Raw genomic sequence first — 18,504 nt, forward strand, 5'->3', positions numbered from 1 at the left:
GGGTGCAATGCAGGACACCACCCTATCAAAGTCTGTTCAGATCAGACAGGGACGTGGCTGCAGAGGGCAGAGGACCCAGCGCGTGGTTCTCAACCTTCCTAACGCCCTGACCCTTCATTACGGTTCCTCACGTCGTGGTGACCCCCGACCATAAAATTATTTCATTGCTACTTCATAGCAGTAATTTGCTTCTGTTATGACCTGGAATGCAAACATCTGATATGCAGGATGGTCTTGGGCGACCCCTGTGAAAGGGTCATTCAACCCTCAAAGGGGTTGTAACACATAGGTTGAGAACCCCTGACTGGCATGACTGGGCCGGCATCGTCTGTAAGGGTACAGGTGGGCCTGACTGCATGCTTGGAGGGCTAACGGTTAAGGTGAACAGGATCCAGGGGTACAGGTAAGATGTTCAACCTTCCCTTGGCCTGGAGGGTGGAGTGCCTCTCCTCCCTCCAACAGGTGTAGGAGCCGCAGAAGCCTGGTCAAGTTTCTGTGTTGGCTTCGCTTCAAGCATCTGAGAACCACTGCTCTCCAAGCTTGGCAGGCTAGGGCTGCCACAGCCACCACCATCTCCAGCTGTGATGAGAGCCTCATGCCCACAACCCCATCATCGAGGTCACAGCCTAGAAACAACTCCTCTGTGGCCTCTGAAAGGGCCTTTGTGAGTCACCAGCCTAGCAGGTCAGCACCCTTAAGTCATGGACTTGTTCCTTCTCCCGAACTCAATTCTCCAGCTCAAGTGGGCACACCTACTGTTCTTGATGGCCGCTGATTTGTCCTGTATCAGATGGTTCAGACGCTCCTCAGAAGTCCCACAGCTACTTCCTTTAAACAAGCATTTTGAGAGCGTCCTCAAAAAAAGTGCCAGTGGGACAAAGTTAGTGGGAGCGCGTCAACACAGAGGGGAGGGCGACGGGAAGGTGCCCTAGAAGGCCTGCCATGGTCTCTGAGGGCCCAGACATCTCTCCCAAGTCCCTAACTCCTTCTGTCTTCCTCTGCCTATCCCTTCAGCCTGAGCTCAGTGCGACCAATTCTGTGGTGCTCCCAGGAGTGACCTCTATAGCTGTTTTCCAGGTCCCCACAGCTCTCTGACCTCATGGGGATGCATGGGCTGTTCAGGAAGGATGAGGAATTCAGAGCAAGGCCATGGCCACCTTGCGTCCTGGCCTACAGCTGCCTGGAGGATCTGTTCGCACAGGCTCGGAGGTTCCTATGACCCCCACCTCAGGCCATGCTTCCCTCCAGGTCACTTTAAGTGCCTCTGCTGTCTCCTCCACCTTGGTATTGACCGGAGCTGGGTTTTAGTGGCGCTTTGACAAAAGGCAGCTCCGGTGTTCATCTTCCTTGGCTAATTACATTTCCCAATTGCAACGCTTATCTTTGGGCTGGTGTTAAAGACATAATCAGTTTCCAGAATGGATTCGAAGGAGGCGAGAAGTAAGAAGGTAATTAAGCCAACTTCTGATTGAATCAAATAATTAAGCAGATTAAGTCGACCTCCTGTGATCAACAGACCGAGCGGGAGCCTGGAGGTCGATGCTGATAGAGAGACCGTTTCTGATCAGCTTCGAGACGGGCAGTGTGGCTTCCCGCCCGAGGTTAGGGAGCCGCTAACTCATATCAGCAGAGCGGCGGGATGCTTGATTGAACAAAATATTTTGGGGTCAGCAGAAGGAAAACTGAGGGCGAGCATGGGACTATTTCAAAACATTACAGGGACTCCCATGGTAGTGGGGTACATGGGTCCAGCTCTTCACCTTGTCTTGCATCCATAACTTGTACAACGCAGTAGATGCCTCATCTGTACGCCTCTCATTGAGGAAAGCCAATGTGATGGTTTCTAAGGGGACTTGCAGGAACTAAGCAATGGCTCAGTCAGTAAAGCAGGTGGAGGAGAGTTTAATCTCCTGTACCCAGGAACAAAGCTGGGGTGGCGGTGTGCACCTGTCATCCCAACGCTGAAAAGGTGAAAGGCAGGGAGATCCTCCAGAATGCTGGACAGTCACCCTACCCTAAGCAGATCCCAGGGAGAGACCACCTGGTGCCTGAGGAATGTCACCCAAGGCTGACCTCCAACCTCTACATGCACACCCATATATGCTCACTCAGACACATGTGTTACACATGAACACACACTCACCAGCACATCCATTTCCTACCAAAGGCACTGGCTTTCTTGCCTTACCCCCCCTGCCCAGGCCACCTCCATGTTGAACATGGCTAAGTTCACCCGAATGTCCCCTAGGTCAGCTGAGATCTACAGCTTTGCCTGGGCTCTGGAGGCTCCCAGGTTAGGGCTGTTTGTTACAAGCAGTTTCATGGCAACAGATGTCTGGCATCCATGATAGCTTCCCTGTAGCCCCAGACTCTAGAAGGTTCCCTCGCTTCCAGGAGAACTTAGCATCAACAGTCAGGTACCCTGGCATCAGAATGGTGACTCTTTACCCAGAGACTCTTGTGATCCTCACAAAGGCTCTCTAGCAGGTGCTGGGTTGGGGTTCATTTGTCTCAGTTTTAGAGCCCCTCAGATACTCAGAGAATCTCTGGATTATGAGCCAGAGATGGGGAGAGAGCTGGAGAGATGGCTCAGCAGAAGAGAACACTGGCTGCTCTTCCAGAGGACCTGGGTTCAATTCCCAGCACCTACACAGCAGCTTATAACTGTGTGTAACTCCAGTTCCAGGGGATCCAACACCCTATTGTGGCCTCTGCACACATGTGGTGCACACACATACATGCAGGCAAAACACCTATACATATAAATACATATAAAATAAAAATAAAAAGAACCAGAGACTGGCTAAGAATGCTAAAGGAACCCTGGCCCCTGACTCCCAGGAAGTGAGGTGATTATTTAGAGAAAACGGACCAACTCACAGGAGGAACTCCAGCAGCCGGGGACAGCGACAAGCATCTAGCAGATACAGAAAACTCTGGCCAGAGGGTTGAAGACAGAGTCGAGGAAAAGAACCTGATAGAACTCAGAGCCCAGACACGGACACTGGGAGGAATGAGGCAGGCAAGAGAGCGGCTCAGCCACTCTAATGTTCCAACTGCAGCGACTCCAGGAAAATGGACAACAGGCAGCTTGAGGTGTAATTCAGGGCCGTGGTCAACAGATGAGGGGACTCTCCCTAAGTCCTGCCACCGTGACGGTTCAGAACTGAGAACACAGAGAGGGACTTATGAGTGTCCAGAGAAAAACACACTGGGCACATCTGTCCAAGCTGTCTGGTAGGGAACAACACCAGGCTTCTCTTCAGGGACGCTGGGAACTAAAAACTGGGTCCATTTCAAACACCTGAGGGAAAACGATTTATGGTCCTTACCTCAGCCTAATCACCAAGCCGAGTGCAGGACAGTTTCAGATTTCAAAAATTTCAACTATTTTAATCTCCTTCCAACACCCCTCCCTCCCTGCCTTCCTGAGTGGAGGCTACTGTGAGCGAAAGAAAGACTGCAGGGGTGTGTGTGTGTGTGTGTGTGTGTGTGTGTGTGTGTGTGTGTGTGTGTGCACGTGTGTTGGGTCGGAGGTGGGTAAGGAGACACCAGAAGACAACCAGAGCCCTCACACTGGATGGTTAGAGGCCAACTCTTTTCTCCGAGGTCGGGATTGAATAAAGATGGCTTGGGTGTAAAACGCTCCCCACAGGCACAAGAGTTTGCACACTGTCCCCCCAGATGGTGGCGCTGTTCTTCAAGTCTGTAGGGCCAGGCTTGAGGAAGTGGGTCTGTAGGGGAGGGCCTTGAGAGTTATAGCCTGTCCCTCGTCCTGTAGACTCTGCTTCCTGTTCTATCAGGATGGGAGGAGGAGAGTCCCTGCCCCCCACTCCCCACCACGATGGAGCCACCTCCCTCCATCCAGGTGGCCCTCACCGTGACGGGCTGTGTCCTCACTGTGAGCTGGAATCAACCTTTCTCTCTTAAGTTCCTTGCACCGGGCACTCTGTCAGAGCTGTGAGAACCGTTAGCCAGTGCAGCTGTCCACCTCACATTCTCACAGTCTAGACGGGAAGATCAGGCAGACAGGAGAAAATAAAGCCCCTGGCCTATGAAATACACCAGTAAAGAACTCAGCAAAGTGGTGGTATTCGGTTGTGTTTTATGGACCAGAAGGACATCCCGAAAGTGAAATTAGAGTTTTGCATGAAAAAGGCATTAAAAAGGTACAAACAAATTTAACAACTATTTAATTAGATTTATTTACTTATTTGTTTTGTTCTTTTTGAGACGGGGTCTTCCTAGGTATCACTGGCTGCCCTGGAACTCTGTATGTAGACCAGGCTGACCTCAAACTCACAAATATCTGCCTCCCGAGTGCTGGGATTAAAGGCGTGTACCACCATACCTGGCTTATATTTTTAAATAAAATAAACTTATTTCTAAATAACTAGAAAAGATGTCTCATGTTTGTGGTTTGGAAGACAAAATTATTAAGAAGCCAATAGTCCCTAAACTGGTCTATACATTCAATGGAATCCCTATCAAAATCCCAACTGTCTGTCTGTCTGTCTGTCTGTCTGTCTGTCTGTACATATCAGAAGTTGTCAGGCTGATACTAAATTCACATGGAAACGGACAAACCCAGGAGCAGGCAGATGCCATGGAAGGGCAAAGAGGAAGACTCACGGGTCCTGTATCACTCATGCTCACTCTTCTAGGATCACAGACCATCATCGTGAGGAAGTCAAGGAAGCAGAGACTTGAAACAGCTGGCCACATACATCCACAGTCAAGAGCAGAGGAAAATTAATGCAGGCATGCTCACTCACTCGCTTGCTTGTATTCAGCTCTGTTTCTCTACTCTTACATGAGTCAGGACTGCCTGCCTAGGGAATAGTGCCACCCACGGTGGGCTGTCTTCCCACTTCAGTTAACTTAATTAAGACAATTCCCTAGACATTCCCACAGGCCAATCCACTGTAGACAATTCCTCGCTGAGACTTTCTTCTGAGGTGAAGAATGATCAGGGAGCCCTAGTCCCCAGGGACAGTAGGGTCAGTACTGCAATTCCACACTACCTTGACTTGAGAGAGGTGAATTCTACTTTGCTTAAGTCGCTGCTATTTCAGGCTTTCCATCAGTTCTGCCAGACTGTAATTCTAAAGAACACAAGGAAGAAAGGCACAGGTGAGGGGCTGTGAGCTGCTGTTACCAGTGCCTCAGGTTCTCCAGGACAATGCCTTTGTCATTTTTGCTCTATGCCACTTGAGGGCGTGGCCCTGGTTTTCCTCACCCATCTACTGACAGGCCTTGGTGCATAGTAGGTACTCGGTAAAGATCAAGTCCATGTACACGATCCAGCCTCAGCTCAAGAGAAACGATTTCTCTGAGGTGCCTGAGTCCTGATGTCACCACAGTCACCCCTGCGCCTCTTCTTGAACCTTCTCCCCAGACCCCAGTGTTTGCTGAAGGAAATTACTGGTTTTGGTGTCTCTACACAGCAACAGAAGACTGACTGTGTGTGTGGATGGAAGCCGGGTTGCCAGCAGCGCTCACTGAAGTGAAAGAAGGAAGGGCTAGGGGCTGGAGAGATGGCTCAGCGGTTAAGAGCACTGACTGCTCTTCCAGAGGTCCTGAGTTCAAATCCCAGCAACCACATGATGGCTCACAACCATCTATAATGGATCCGATGCCCTCTTCTGGTGTGTCTGAAGACAGCTACAGTATATATATATGTGTGTGTGTGTGTGTATGTACATATATACATACATATATATATATACATTTACACATATACATATAAATATATTAAATAAATCTTAAAAAAAAAGGAAGGGCTGAGACAGACAAAGCCAGTGGTGGACACAGCTGAGGCTAGCTCCCCATCTGGTACACTCCTTTTGGATTTAAACGGCCTCTCATCAGCTGTCAATTCGTTCACTCCAGAGAGTGCAGATTTGACCTGAAAGGTCAGTGGCACCCTGGGGCAAGGGTTCTCAACCCGTGGGTTGTGACCCCACAGGGGCCCCATATCCAATATCTACACTGAGATTCACAACCGTAGCAAAATTACAGAGAGGAAGTAGCAATGAACATAATTTTGTGGATGGGGGCCAACATGGCATGAGGAAGTGTACTGAAGAGTCGCAGCATTAGGAAGGTTGAGGACTGGAGGTGCTTAGTGGGGGAGACGTCGTGGCACCACGAGCCAATCCCACCTTATAAGCGTTGCACAAATCCCCCTATGAAAAACACGGGAGTTGAAAATGTTAATCCAAGAATTAGTGGGCATTTGTCTTTCTGTGGATCGGGATAATTTCCTCCTGTTATTATTATTTTTTTTTATCTGCTTTCTGAGCCATCTCATTTATCTGAGCTTTCAAAGGCTCATGCAAAACACATAACACACTCGAGCTACACAAATCAATGCTGTGGGGACACAGCTTCACCTCGATTACCATGGAAATCCTCCCCCTGCCTCTGAGAGGCCGACGGCAAACAATTCTAAACACCAGTACGCACCAGACGAGTTTTACTTACAAAAAAAAAAAAAAAAATCGAATTGAGGAAGTGCAATTTTAAGTAATGTACATATTTTGTTTTGCGAGAATCTGAGGTAGCCTGGGCTACGTAGCTCAGGTTACCCTTGAACTCTGGATCCTTCTACCTCTTCCTCCAGTGTCCTAGGATTATGGTCATGAGCAACTGGCTGTACTGTTTCAGTGGCTGCACGCACGCACGCACGCACGCACGCACTCGTGTTGGTGTGCCTATGTGGGTGGGCACCTATGGAGGCCGCAGGCTGACATAAGGTGTCTTCCTCTATTGCTTCTCTGTTTATCTTTTTGAGACTCAGCCTCTCACTGATTCTGGAGCGTCCCTTGTCAGACAGACTGACTGGCCTATGAGCCCTTGGGTTCTGCCCTTCTCTGCCTCCTCGGGCAGATATGGATCTGAACTCAGGTTTTCATGCTTGCACGGAAACCTCTTTGCCCTCCGAGTCCCTTCCTCAGCCCCCCTTCCAACTTTAAAGAGGAAAAGAAATTCATGTTAGTCTGGGCTGCAAGCCCCTTCCCTCCCTCAAGCATGGGAGACAACTGACTTTAACTAAAGCCCACTCTCCCTGGTGGAGGACGGCTGGCTGTAATTTGCATGAGTACTTCTGCAGACAAATGGATGGATTGCAGGCCTTAGATTTTTGCCCAAATGACAAAAGGACCAATTACGTTCCCTCGTCACTTTCCTGCTCCTAAGAACTCTATTAAGAGAATAATTTGAGCCGACTCGCTGCTACTCGGCATTCTAAAGTGTGATCTCGTTCAATGCCACCAACATTTCTTCCCCTTTTAAAAATGAGTGGTATTTAAGGAAAAATGCCAGCTGGGTATCTATTCGAGGAGGGGCTGTGGGAGACTCAAGGCTGATTTAACTGCCTCTTGAAGCCAGGCGCTTGGGAGTGCTCAAGAAGCCTGGAGCCTGGGACCACAGTGCAGTCACGTGGACTCTGCCTCTGGTCACCTGCCTCCACATTTGTCTCCTGAGACCCAGCGATGGAGGGCGTCCTGTGGAACTGTCATAAGGCCTCTAGGTCTGCCCAGTGTAGGGCTGAGGAAAAGCCCATACTTTGGGGTTCTGGAGTAGCATCCAAGAGGCCAGCCACACATTCTATATGGTTTCATGCAGGCTGTGATAGAGTGATTTATACATCTGGCTCTGCTCAGGACCCGGCATATGGAGGTGCTCAATAAATGCAGAAGGATGACAGAGTGAAAACCTGGCTTTTGGGTCTGTCCATTTCATCAACTCGAGCACAGCACCAACAGCCCGAGTACCTTATCTCAATTCCGAGAAGGCTGGCGGCTCCTGGCTCAAGGAGCCAGCTTCTTCCTCTCTTTCTGGTTGTTCTGTGAGCTATTTGAGTTTGGTGTTGGGGGCACACATGGTGAGTGCATGTGCCGTGTGTGTGTGTGTGTGTGTGTGTGTGTGTGTGTGTGTGTGAAGGATGACCATGTGTGAGCACATGGGCTGCTCGTGTGAGTGTGAGCACATGGGCCACTTGTGGGGGGGGCACATGTGTAAGCACATGTGATGCTTGTCTGTGCATGTGTGTGTATATGAGTGAAGGATGTTCATGTGTTAGTATGTGCTACTCGTGTATGTGTGTGATGCACATATTTGAGCACATGTGAGGGGGATGTGCATGTGTGCATGTGTGAGCACAAGTGCTGTGTGTGCGTATGAAGGATGTGCATGTGTTAGCATGTGCTACATGTGTGTGATACATGTATGACAGAGTGCTGTTTGTGTAGTGTGTGAAGGACGTGCATGTGTTAGCATGTGCTACTTGTGTGTGTGTGTGTGTGGGTACATGTGGCACTTGTGTGAGGGTAGGTGTACAATGTGCATGTGTGAATGCGTGTGCCACTTGTGTGTGTGTAGGTCAGGAGACACCTTGGAGTCAGTTCTCTCCTTCCACCGCATGGGTTCCTGGCACTGAACTCAGGTAATTAGGATTGGCCTCAAGTGTCTCTGTCCAGGAGGCCATCTTGCTAGCCTTTTCTACTTCATTGCTTTAGAGACGGGGGTTTCTCACTGAACGGCTCAGTGACTCAGCTGTCAGCTGGCCAGTGAACCTCAGGGATCCCCCGTCTCTGCCTCCCCAAGAATTACAGCCACACACCACCCTGTCCAGGTTTGTATGTGTGCACTGGTGATCTGAACTCAGCTTTTCATGGCTATACAGCACATGTTAGGGACCGAGGCCCTTGCAGCAGCCCCCAAGCCCCGAACTCTCTGCTCATAGCGACGCTACAGTGGAAGGGGAGGTGGCTGTTACCCTGCCACATTCCTGATTCTCCTGATTCTCCCTCTCTGTGCTCATGGCTTTGGACATGTGACTTAGCAGCTGTTCCTGCTGACAGACAGACTCAACATGCTCACCTTTGTTTCTAGACTGGCCTTTTCGCTTGCCTCGACCATCAGTAGGCACAGGGCATGGCAGTGTGCTATTCTGAGTCTTGGTTTCAGGGTATGTGTGTCTCACCCCAACCTCTTAGACTTTGACTCTTCCTAGAACCAAGCAGCTCCCAGATGACCAACGCCATGAATTAGCCAAGCGAGGCACATCAGAAAGAACACATGCTTTTGTTTGTCAATACTGAGTCTCAGGATGCTTTGTTACACAGCAGTAGCTAACTGTTACATTGAGCTCGGCATTCCAACGAATGAGGAGGCCTCTGAGGGCTGTGGAGGAACAAAGCCCTTCTAAAAACCACACCTGCAGGGTGAGAAGCAGTCACCCGGGGTCTGTCCAGCAATACTAAATTACTGGACCTTCTTCAGAAAGCCATGTTTCTCATATTAGCTAAGCCGTCAGCCCTCGGGTTCCGAACAAAGGGCAGGAGTGGGTGCGTGAAGGCCGCTGAGCAGCTATAACAAGGTCAACACTATCTCAGCACTTCCCAGCTGGTTACCTCTGAGATTAGAGCTCTGATCCGAGGGAGCCATTAGGTTCCCTCACATCATCTCGTTCTCTGACCCAAAAACCAAACCACGGTGGCCTTTCCCCAATCCCAGAAAACTTGTAGGAATCAATAGGGTTTTTAATATTAGCAGTAATCTCTAAGAGGCACGCGGGGCTGCGCTTGGCGCCCAGTAAGCGTTCGATAAATGTTACTGATTGCCGTTATTGTGCTCACCCACAAATTATTCTGAGACCTTTTGTGCCTGTTACCATTCATCAGCCAGCAGGCCAGGTGAATGAACAATGACCACCGGAGCTCACGGAGGCTAGCCCCTTTACCACGTCTGGAGACACCAGACCTCTCTGTTAGAAGAGGAAACACAGGCCTCTGGTCAGAGAAGCCGTGAGGACATGGTGGACGCGGTCCCTGCCCTGCCCCCATCCCAGCTGTCAGACTCGGACAGGAGGCTCGCCGTATTTTGAAGCAGGCAGCATAATGGAACGGGAGAGTCACTGGGAACAAGATGCAAGTCACTTCTCAGACGCCCATAGGATTGTTTCTTAAAAACATGTATGTTTTCAAGGGCAGGGAAAGACTGCCAGCCTAGACAGAGCTAGCCCTGAATGACGACTCCTCTTTGATTAGTTCCTTTAAAAAAAGGTGATCTGGGACTTTCACTTCTGTGTTTGGGGTCCGGGAGCTGATGCCACTGACCCTGAGGCATAGATTCAGCCCAACTGCAGTGTACCATCAGCTCCCGACAGCCCTGCCTGCTGTGGTACACCGGCCACCCAGTCTGCAGGATCTTACTTAGCTCCCCCTCAGAGGCCTGTAGGACTCTCCTCAGAGGACCCAGCCTGGTGACCAGGGATAGGAAAGAGAGACTGAAGCCTTTGCTCTGGGACAGGACACCACACAGTGGCTAAGCACAGGAGGAGGACTCCTTTGTACCTGTTTGCTTTCCACACCTGTATTCGACTGCCTGCAGCTGCCCCACTCTGTGGGGCAGAGCCCAGGCCTGTTTTCTCTCTAAAATCTCCAGTGCTAAATCAAATCCCTGGAACACTGCAGAAATCCAACAGCACTGGAGAGACCCAGCTGGTGGCGATGCCCGCAAAGACAATGTCAGTGACAGATAGGAGTTAGACACGGAGTCCTTGTTCAGGGTCAGAGCACTGAGCACCCGGCTGTCCTTCCCCATCTCAAAGCCTGCAGGAGCTTTTCCCAGCCTTCAATCCCTCCTTCTAACCCCTTGCAGCGCATTCTTTCCAGCAGATGCCGTAGCTTCCAAGGCAAACCAATTCTCTGAGTTAAGTAAGAGAATGAGAAAAGATTGTCTTATTGATTGCCGGCATCCTGGTTGGCCGGAGAAAGCTCCCGGACCTGGGCTCTGCAGGCAGCCCTGATGGACCAAGTGGCAGCCTGTGGGGATGTCTGGGGGCCAGCACTCTGTGCGGCCTGATTTCCCTGCCTCGGCAAAGCTCTGCTGTGCGCTGACGACCTCCGGTTGGTATTTCCGCTCCCCGGGTTTTAAAGAATGAGAAATCTGGGGCTGATCACATATTCAGCAACCGGGTGCACTTATTCGAAGACCTAAATTGCAGAAATAACTCGCGTGATTAGTTGAATGAATATTCTGAGCCTGTGTCATCAAGCGCCATCTATAGCTAAATCGGGGAGAGATGGCTGGGCCCAGCACAGGGCAAGCCTTCCCCGTTCTGAGTCTCTTCTTCTGGACTAGAAGGGGGCTGGGGGCTGGGGCAGGAATCCTACACTCTAGCGTGGCACTACAGGCCCAAGGCAGAGGCAGCCAAGTCTCCAGTTATCTCCAAAGGGCAGAGTCGCTGACACAGGTCCAGGAAGGATCACAGGATGAGAGTCCTACCTACCTCTCTTAGTACCTGCATCCCAAGTCTTTGCAAACTAGAGCCTACTTTGGGGGTGTGGCCTTAGGTGTGCCCAATCTAGGGACACTTCTGCTGAGCTAATTGTCTCCGGCCCCCCACCTTGCATTTCCCCCCACCTTCTTCAGAGCAGACTCCCACACTGCTGTGTGCACGACCAGCCAGGCTGTCCCTAGAGGGACCTGCAAGGATTCTCTCCCGTCAGAAATCTGAGGTCTCCCGACCTTGGCTGCATCTCAGCCCATAGACACGCTCAGGCTCCCCAAGACATGTCTCCAGAGGCCTCTTCCTGCCATGGATGGTTCTAGAGAAAGAACCCTAGGGAGCTAGGGAACAGGGTCCCATGAGGCAGAGCTCTGAGATGACAAGGCTCAGCACAAACACTGTGTCCCCTCCCTGCTGTTAGGCAGTGCATGAGGACTCCTGGGGACCAGGTATCAGGCCAGTCAGTCAGAGCAGCAAGGGTTGGGGTGGGCAGAGGGGGGAGAGAAGTGGAAAGGACCCTATTCCCACAGGAAATGGATTAAGTCGTTGTACCAAAAGCTTCTAGGACTGAAGAACTTGGGTTCCAATCCTTCAGAGTCTGCTAGCTGTGCAACATTGATTAAGGTACCCAACCTCTCTGTGCCTCAGGATCCTCATCTGTCACTCATGAATATTTCTGAAGAGGCTCTTCTCAGGATTCCACAAGTGATACGTTTCCGTCTGCAAAGTGGCCGGTGGCAAACACTTGGACATACAAACTAGTCTTTAGGAAAACACTGGGACAACGGCTGGGAGACAGGTCCAGGAGGAAGGGGCTGGAGGAAGCTGGAGGATCTAAGATCTCATTAGCAGAACCCACGTGAAGCCATCCCTGTGCTCCCACAACAAAATGGGAGGTGGAGACACAAGAACTCCCAGCAGCTCTCAGGCCACCCTGCCTGGCATATGCAGCAGAAATTAAGAGAGCCAATTTTAACAAGGTGGAAGGCAGAACACACACATGCACACACACACACACACACACACACACACACACACATACACACATCACATACATATGAAATTTTTTTTTTTTGGTTCTTTTTTTTTTTTTTTTTTTTTTTGGAGCTGGGGATCGAACCCAGGGCCTTGTGCTTCCTAGGCAAGCGCTCTACCACTGAGCTAAATCCCCAACCCACATATGAAATTTTAAAAAATATACTGAATTATGAAATTCCTTGCACTATTATTTAGCATTAAAGGGGAAAAAAATCAGGACTGACTCAAACCTTCTGTATTAACTGCTTTTCTGCGCTATGATCGAGCCTGACCGAAGTCAACTTAAGGAAGAGTTTATTCTGGCTTATGGTTCCAGAGGGAAGAGTCCACCGTGGCAGATAGGGCAGGACAGCAAATATGGCGTGTGTGCTGACAGGTACAGGAAGCTGAGTGGTTGCATCTTTAATCACAGGCATGAAGCTGGCAGTGACCCGGAAGCAGGGCAAGGGTATGAACTCTCAAAGCCCACACCCACCCCCAGTGACTTCCTCCAGTTGGGCTGCACACTCAAGCATGTGCACACGCACACACAGAGGAAGTAATCTGAAGAGTTGAAAAGACTTCCAAGCCTATTGCGGTGGCAACACCTTTAATCCTAGCACACTGGATGCAGAGGCAGGCAGATCTCTGTGAGTTCAAAGCCAGCCTGGTCTACATAGCAAGTTCCAGGACACCCAGGGCTACATAGAAAGACCATCTCAAAAAAATTGTCTTCCTGGGCTAAGAAATGGTTGGCTCATCGGTTAAGAGCACTGACTGCTCTTCCAGAGGTCCTGAGTTCAATTCCCAGCAACCACATGGTGGCTCACAATCATCTGTAATGGGATCCGATGCCCTCTTCTGGTGTGTCTGAAGACAGCTACAGTATACTCATATACATAAAATAAATAAATAAATCTTAAAAAAAAACTGTTTTCCATACTCAGATAATGCCAACACACGGATAACAGAGTTTGCTCAAACTTCACCCGACCGGACCGACACACAGGCACATCAGAGACGAGGGCACGTCCCCCCTGGTGAGAGGCTTTCCATCCATGAAAGCAGTTTTAAAATGACAGTGTCGGGCTGGGCTGTTAACAGAATCTGCTGCCCAACTGTGAGGGCTAAGATTGGATCTCAGCACACACGGAAGAAGCCAGAGTCATCCACCCCAGCATGGAGGCGGCCGGGACAGACAGGAGGATTGCTGGGACTTCCAGGCCGCTAGACAAGCAGCAAAACTCAAGCTACAGGTTCAGTGAAAGACTCTGCCTCAAAGGAATGAAGCGGAGAGAAATAGCTCCGCTGGCTGCTACATGTACTTGCGAATGTATCCGTGCACGTGTACATGCGTGCACATGCATGCACACACAGACACACATACACTAGTTAATAAATGAACAAATAAACAAAAGCTGGCCGTGTTTCTGGCAATGCTTCATTCACTGTCCCACCCTGCAGGAACTTAGCCTTGACAACCAGTGACAAACCAGACGTGAAATTCGAGGGTCTCCAGGGCCTCAGGTGACGGACGAGAGGATTGCGCTCCACCTGGCAAAGAGGCCCTTCCCACAGAGATGAGAAAATTTAGGACACAAATCAGCTCTCTGGAAACAGAAGTGACATTTTCACAGGATCAGCTGGAGGCCGGGGAAAACTGCAAACTCTAAGTATTCCTGGTGTCGTAACTTTGTCAGCTGTGTTGACGCTGACAAGATGCTTACCCAGCACCTCGAGACCCGTGCCAAACTGGAGTGGTTAGACGCATAAGCCCTAACACCCACCCTTCGGGGCTCTGTCGGGAGCCTGTGCTGAGCAGGCCAAGGCCCTGCCACCACAGCCTGCCTGCTCTCTCTCGGTCCGCTTCCCTCTTCTCCCCACACTGGGGGCTGTGCAACCCCAAGCGAATTCATTTGTTCCAGCATCTGGTGGGGGCGGGGTGGGACTCAGGGGCCTGTGGGAGGTCGCACCTGCCTCCAGAAAACAGTGTCTGCCTAGCGCTGATCTTTACAGAGAGGCATTAATCCAGTCAACTTCACGCAGGCAATGGCGGCTGGAGGCTGGAGAGAGATAAGGGGATGGATGGAGAGCCACTCATCCTTGGAAGAGATAAAACGCTTGCTGGGAACCCCAAGGCCACAGACCTGCTTTTCTGGCCATTGATCAGAGGACAGATGAGCAGGATGAGCAACGCGTGCACAGTGGTGGTGTCTGTGGGTCCAGCCAGCCTGGGACAGGGAGGCAGGACACAGCCGGCCACGGGGATGCGCTGGTTGTTGCAATAACCCCCTTCCCCTTCATACGTGGTCTTACTATGTCACCTGGGTTAGTCCTCGATCATGCTCCTGCCTCAGCCTCCTGAGAGGCTGGAGCTACCAGTACATTATCAGTGTGTGTGTGTGTGTGTGTGTGAGAGAGAGAGAGAGAGAGAGAGAGAGAGAGAGAGAGAGAGAGACAGACAGACAGACAGACAGACAGAGAGACAGAGAGACAGAGAGACAGACAGAGACAGACAGAGACAGACAGAGAGAGAGACAGACAGAGAGACAGAGAGACAGAGAGAGAGACAGAGAGAGAGACAGACAGAGAGAGAATGAATGAATATATGGAGGACACATGAAGGACAAAGTCTTGGCTTCCTTCTCTGTGGACTCAGGTCTCTCCTTCCATCTTCGATTGTGTCCCACGATGCCTCCCAGAATCCAACACAGGCTGCCAGGCTTGGCCACTAACACCTTCACCCACTGAGCCATCTTGCTAGCCTTCGAGGTTTTTCTTATCAGGAGACCCGAAGTCCCATAGGAAGCTGATATCCACCCATAGCCCTAGCCCCTCCTTCCCAATGCATTAGAAACAGCCTGGAGGTTGGTGGGAGATGTTCTCCACCGGGGTGGGGTGTCTCAAGTACTTAGCAAGTGGCCAGCTGGAAGACAGCGTCTTACAACTGCTCTCCCTGCTGTGTGCAGATTCTGCAGTCAGCCAACACCAGCTGAGTGAAAGCCACTGCACATATGGCTGATTCCCAGGCCACCCCTACTGTCCCCGGTAGAGCAGGAGCCCAGCTACAAGGCAGACTTGTCACCTACGGAATGGGAGTAGGGGGCTTGAGGTGCCAAAATCCTATCTAGGTCAATTAGCCGGGGCTAGTCACTTACTTCAGGGCCCTGACCTGGTTCTGTGCCAGTGCTCGCTTACCTGGTCTGGATATCAGAACCATCATACGCAGAGATATTGTGCTCAACCCAGATTCCCAGGCCAACTCCAGACCCTCCCAGCTGGATCTGTTGTGGATGGAACCAAAGATCACATTACCAAAAACTCCAATGGGAGGTATGAGTACCAGGGGGGACGCTTGGTCAAGCTTGGGCTGGAGAGATGGCTCAGTGGTTAAGAGCACGCATTGCATTTCCAGAGGACCTGGATTCAATCCCTGACACCCACACCAGGCAGCTCACAAGGGCCTGTAACTTTGCTTCAAGAGGATATGACGCCCCCTTCTGGCTTCTGCAGGCACTGCATTCATGTGTACAAACACACAGCTTTACAAATAGAAAGTGATTTTTAAAAGAGGAATAGCTTCACCATATAGTTCTCACTTTCAAAGCTGGTGAGCCCGTGTTCAAGGGAAGGTGGGTCAAAGGAGTCATAGATAGCACAGCAGGGGAAGGGCTCCATAGACAGATCATAATGGTGATGGGGGCTGGGCACAGTGGCTCTTGCACATAATCTCAGCACTAAGGAAACGGAGACAGGAGGATCAGGAGTTCAAGGCTACCCAGAGCTACAACGAAGGGTTCAAGGCCAGCCTGAGTTACAGAAGACTCTCTCAGAAAACCAAAACCCCAAGATTAATAATAAAGGCACCAATGTCAGAAAACATCCTTGAGTGCGTTAACTAAGCCCGTTCTCATAACCACCGCAATTCCTATGTTTCCAGGAAAGGAAACTGAGGCACAGGAATGCTAACTCACATCTCCGAGGTTAACACAGGCAGCATACATCAGGTTTGGCCTGAACTCCTATCTAGTCAGCTTAACTGCCCAACCCTAGGGGGTTCTCTTCTTCCCCAGTGAGTGGGTTGAGCTATCCATTCCAACATGCTCTGGGAGGGGAGGCTGGACCCTGGAGACTTGCCCAGACTTGCCCCCACTCCCTGCTCCCTGAAGGAGAGACATGTACAGCCAGCCCCCAGAACCTGGCAGAGCCCAGAGAATACATTTTCTAAGACTGCAGGAACTTTTTTTGCACTTGCTTCTTGGTCTGAGGGAGTTTGATGTTTGGGAATTCAAGCCCTTCAAATGAAGCCACTTCAGGGTTTGCTTCAGGCAAGAAAGCGGGCTTCAGTTTTCCCACAGAAGTCTTCTTCATTAGCCAGGAGCCGCAGCCTCTTAGGGTGGCAAGAGAATGTCAAGTGATAGCTTTGTCTGGGGTGTTCGGGATTTTCTTTCTCATCCTCCATGGGAGGAAGGTTACTTTGGCTTTATTTTTAGATCCCAATGCAGGGAAGAGGGACAACAGGTACCAAGGCAAGCAGTGTGGGTGGAGCAGCCCCAGTCCTGCCTCCTCAGGGTGCCTCTGAGCCTGACGCTGAGGCTGTCCGAGACCCATGGTCCTGTACCCCCCACCTCCCACACCCCCACGGGCCAGGAGAGAAAGCGGTCTCAGCCTGGAGGCAGCCTGGATTTGACTACCTATGTGGCGAGGGTGGGTCACCTCCTGGAGTCTGTTCCCCCTTTAAGATGTGATGGCTGAAGCACAAGAGGAAGTGTCTACAGGATGAGGAAACCAGTGTCTAAAGAGATGGGGAAACAAGCTGTTACTGAGGTCCTCGGTCAGCTCTGGGGGCATCAGTGAGACAGGCCCTTCTCTTGCGGTCTGAGCAGGCCCAGGTTTCAGATCCACCAGAAGGAAAAGGCAGGTCTACACAGCAGGGCCACTGTGACTTCCTGGGGTTGTGCAAGGTTGTCTTTGGGGCCCCTTTCTCGGGTTTTTCTTTCTTCTGGTTTGAGGCAAGTGCTCACTCTTAGCTCAGGCTAGACTTCTGAACTATTCCTCCTGCCTCCACATCAAATGTGGGGACCATAAGCCTACACGACCGCACCCGGTGTCCCTTTCTCCGATACAAAGAAAGAAAAGAATCATTTACAACTGTGTCAGGATAAAGATGTGTCTGATCTCATCTGGGTACGCTATTACCCATGCTTTTTTTTTTCTTCTGATCTGGAAAGAAATTGAAATTAAAACATTCTGTGAGCCCATGGGTCCCACGTGTTATGCTTAATGAAGATGTCAGCCTGCGCAGAACTGCGAGGGGCAATCTACTGCTGAGTGCACAGAGATCTCTGACTCCCAGACCCCACTCCCAACCCCTGTCAGACAGTGTCCGGGGTGTGGCCTGTGCTATGCCTCACCTGTAAGAGATTTCACTGTCATCTGTCGGCTTGTACCTTCCCAGCAACCTGGCACTCACAGAACCTGCGCTCTCACAACAGCTTCCAGATGCCACCCCCTCTGTGGTTCCTACAGTGTAAGGTACGGAGCTTAGTGGGAAAGTGATGATAGCTTTAGAGCTTCAGGAATGGGATGTGTGCCCCTCCTCGGACACCCCAAGGGTCTCTGGTAGATGTTGCCTTTTGTACACATTCTCATTGGTGGCAGACATGGGCACCACATATCTACCCTCCCATGAGCCTGCTGGGCTGGCTCGTTTTCAGTTTTCCTCTCTGTCCCACTCCCGGCTCCCAGCTGGGTGCACAGTGAGGACTCAGTACACACAGATGTCAAATGAAACTCCAACTCCGTCTGTACCCTACCCCCACCCCCCTGCTATTTGTCTTGAGACAATGTCCAGACGCAGTTTTGGATGACAGCTATTTAAGGAGCGGGGGCCTAGGCCAAGCCATACCCAGGAAGTGACATAGACAGGAGGCCTGAGCCACATGGCTCCCTTCCTCTGTCCTTCCCTCCTCAGGGCCAGCAGGCGGGAAGGACAACGGCAAAGACCTCGAGTGGACTATTCCCAGAATTCATGGTCAGGGGGAAGGGGTGGGGAGAACACGATTATGTCTTATCCAGTCATTAAAACACAAAACAAAAGCCACAGGCAGAGAACTGCACGTTGTCTTTCAGACTTGATGAGAAGAAAAAGACAAACCTGAATGTTAGCACCAGGCTGTGCTGACAGC

General features: G+C 50.8%; 1 protein-coding gene and 1 non-coding gene across 3 annotated transcripts in view; both read right to left on the minus strand.

Moving 5' to 3' along the window:
* The window catches only part of Man1c1 (mannosidase, alpha, class 1C, member 1), a 139,899-nt gene that overhangs the window by 45,713 nt on the left and 75,682 nt on the right, over positions 1–18,504 (minus strand). The gene's annotated exons all lie outside the window — the stretch shown is intronic.
* Trnap-agg56 (transfer RNA proline (anticodon AGG) 56) lies at positions 12,400–12,472 on the minus strand. The gene has a single exon. It is a non-coding gene; the product is annotated as a tRNA-Pro (tRNA).

The sequence above is a fragment of the Rattus norvegicus genome, chromosome 5, assembly GCF_036323735.1.
Source record: "Rattus norvegicus strain BN/NHsdMcwi chromosome 5, GRCr8, whole genome shotgun sequence".
Lineage (NCBI taxonomy): Eukaryota > Metazoa > Chordata > Mammalia > Rodentia > Muridae > Rattus > Rattus norvegicus.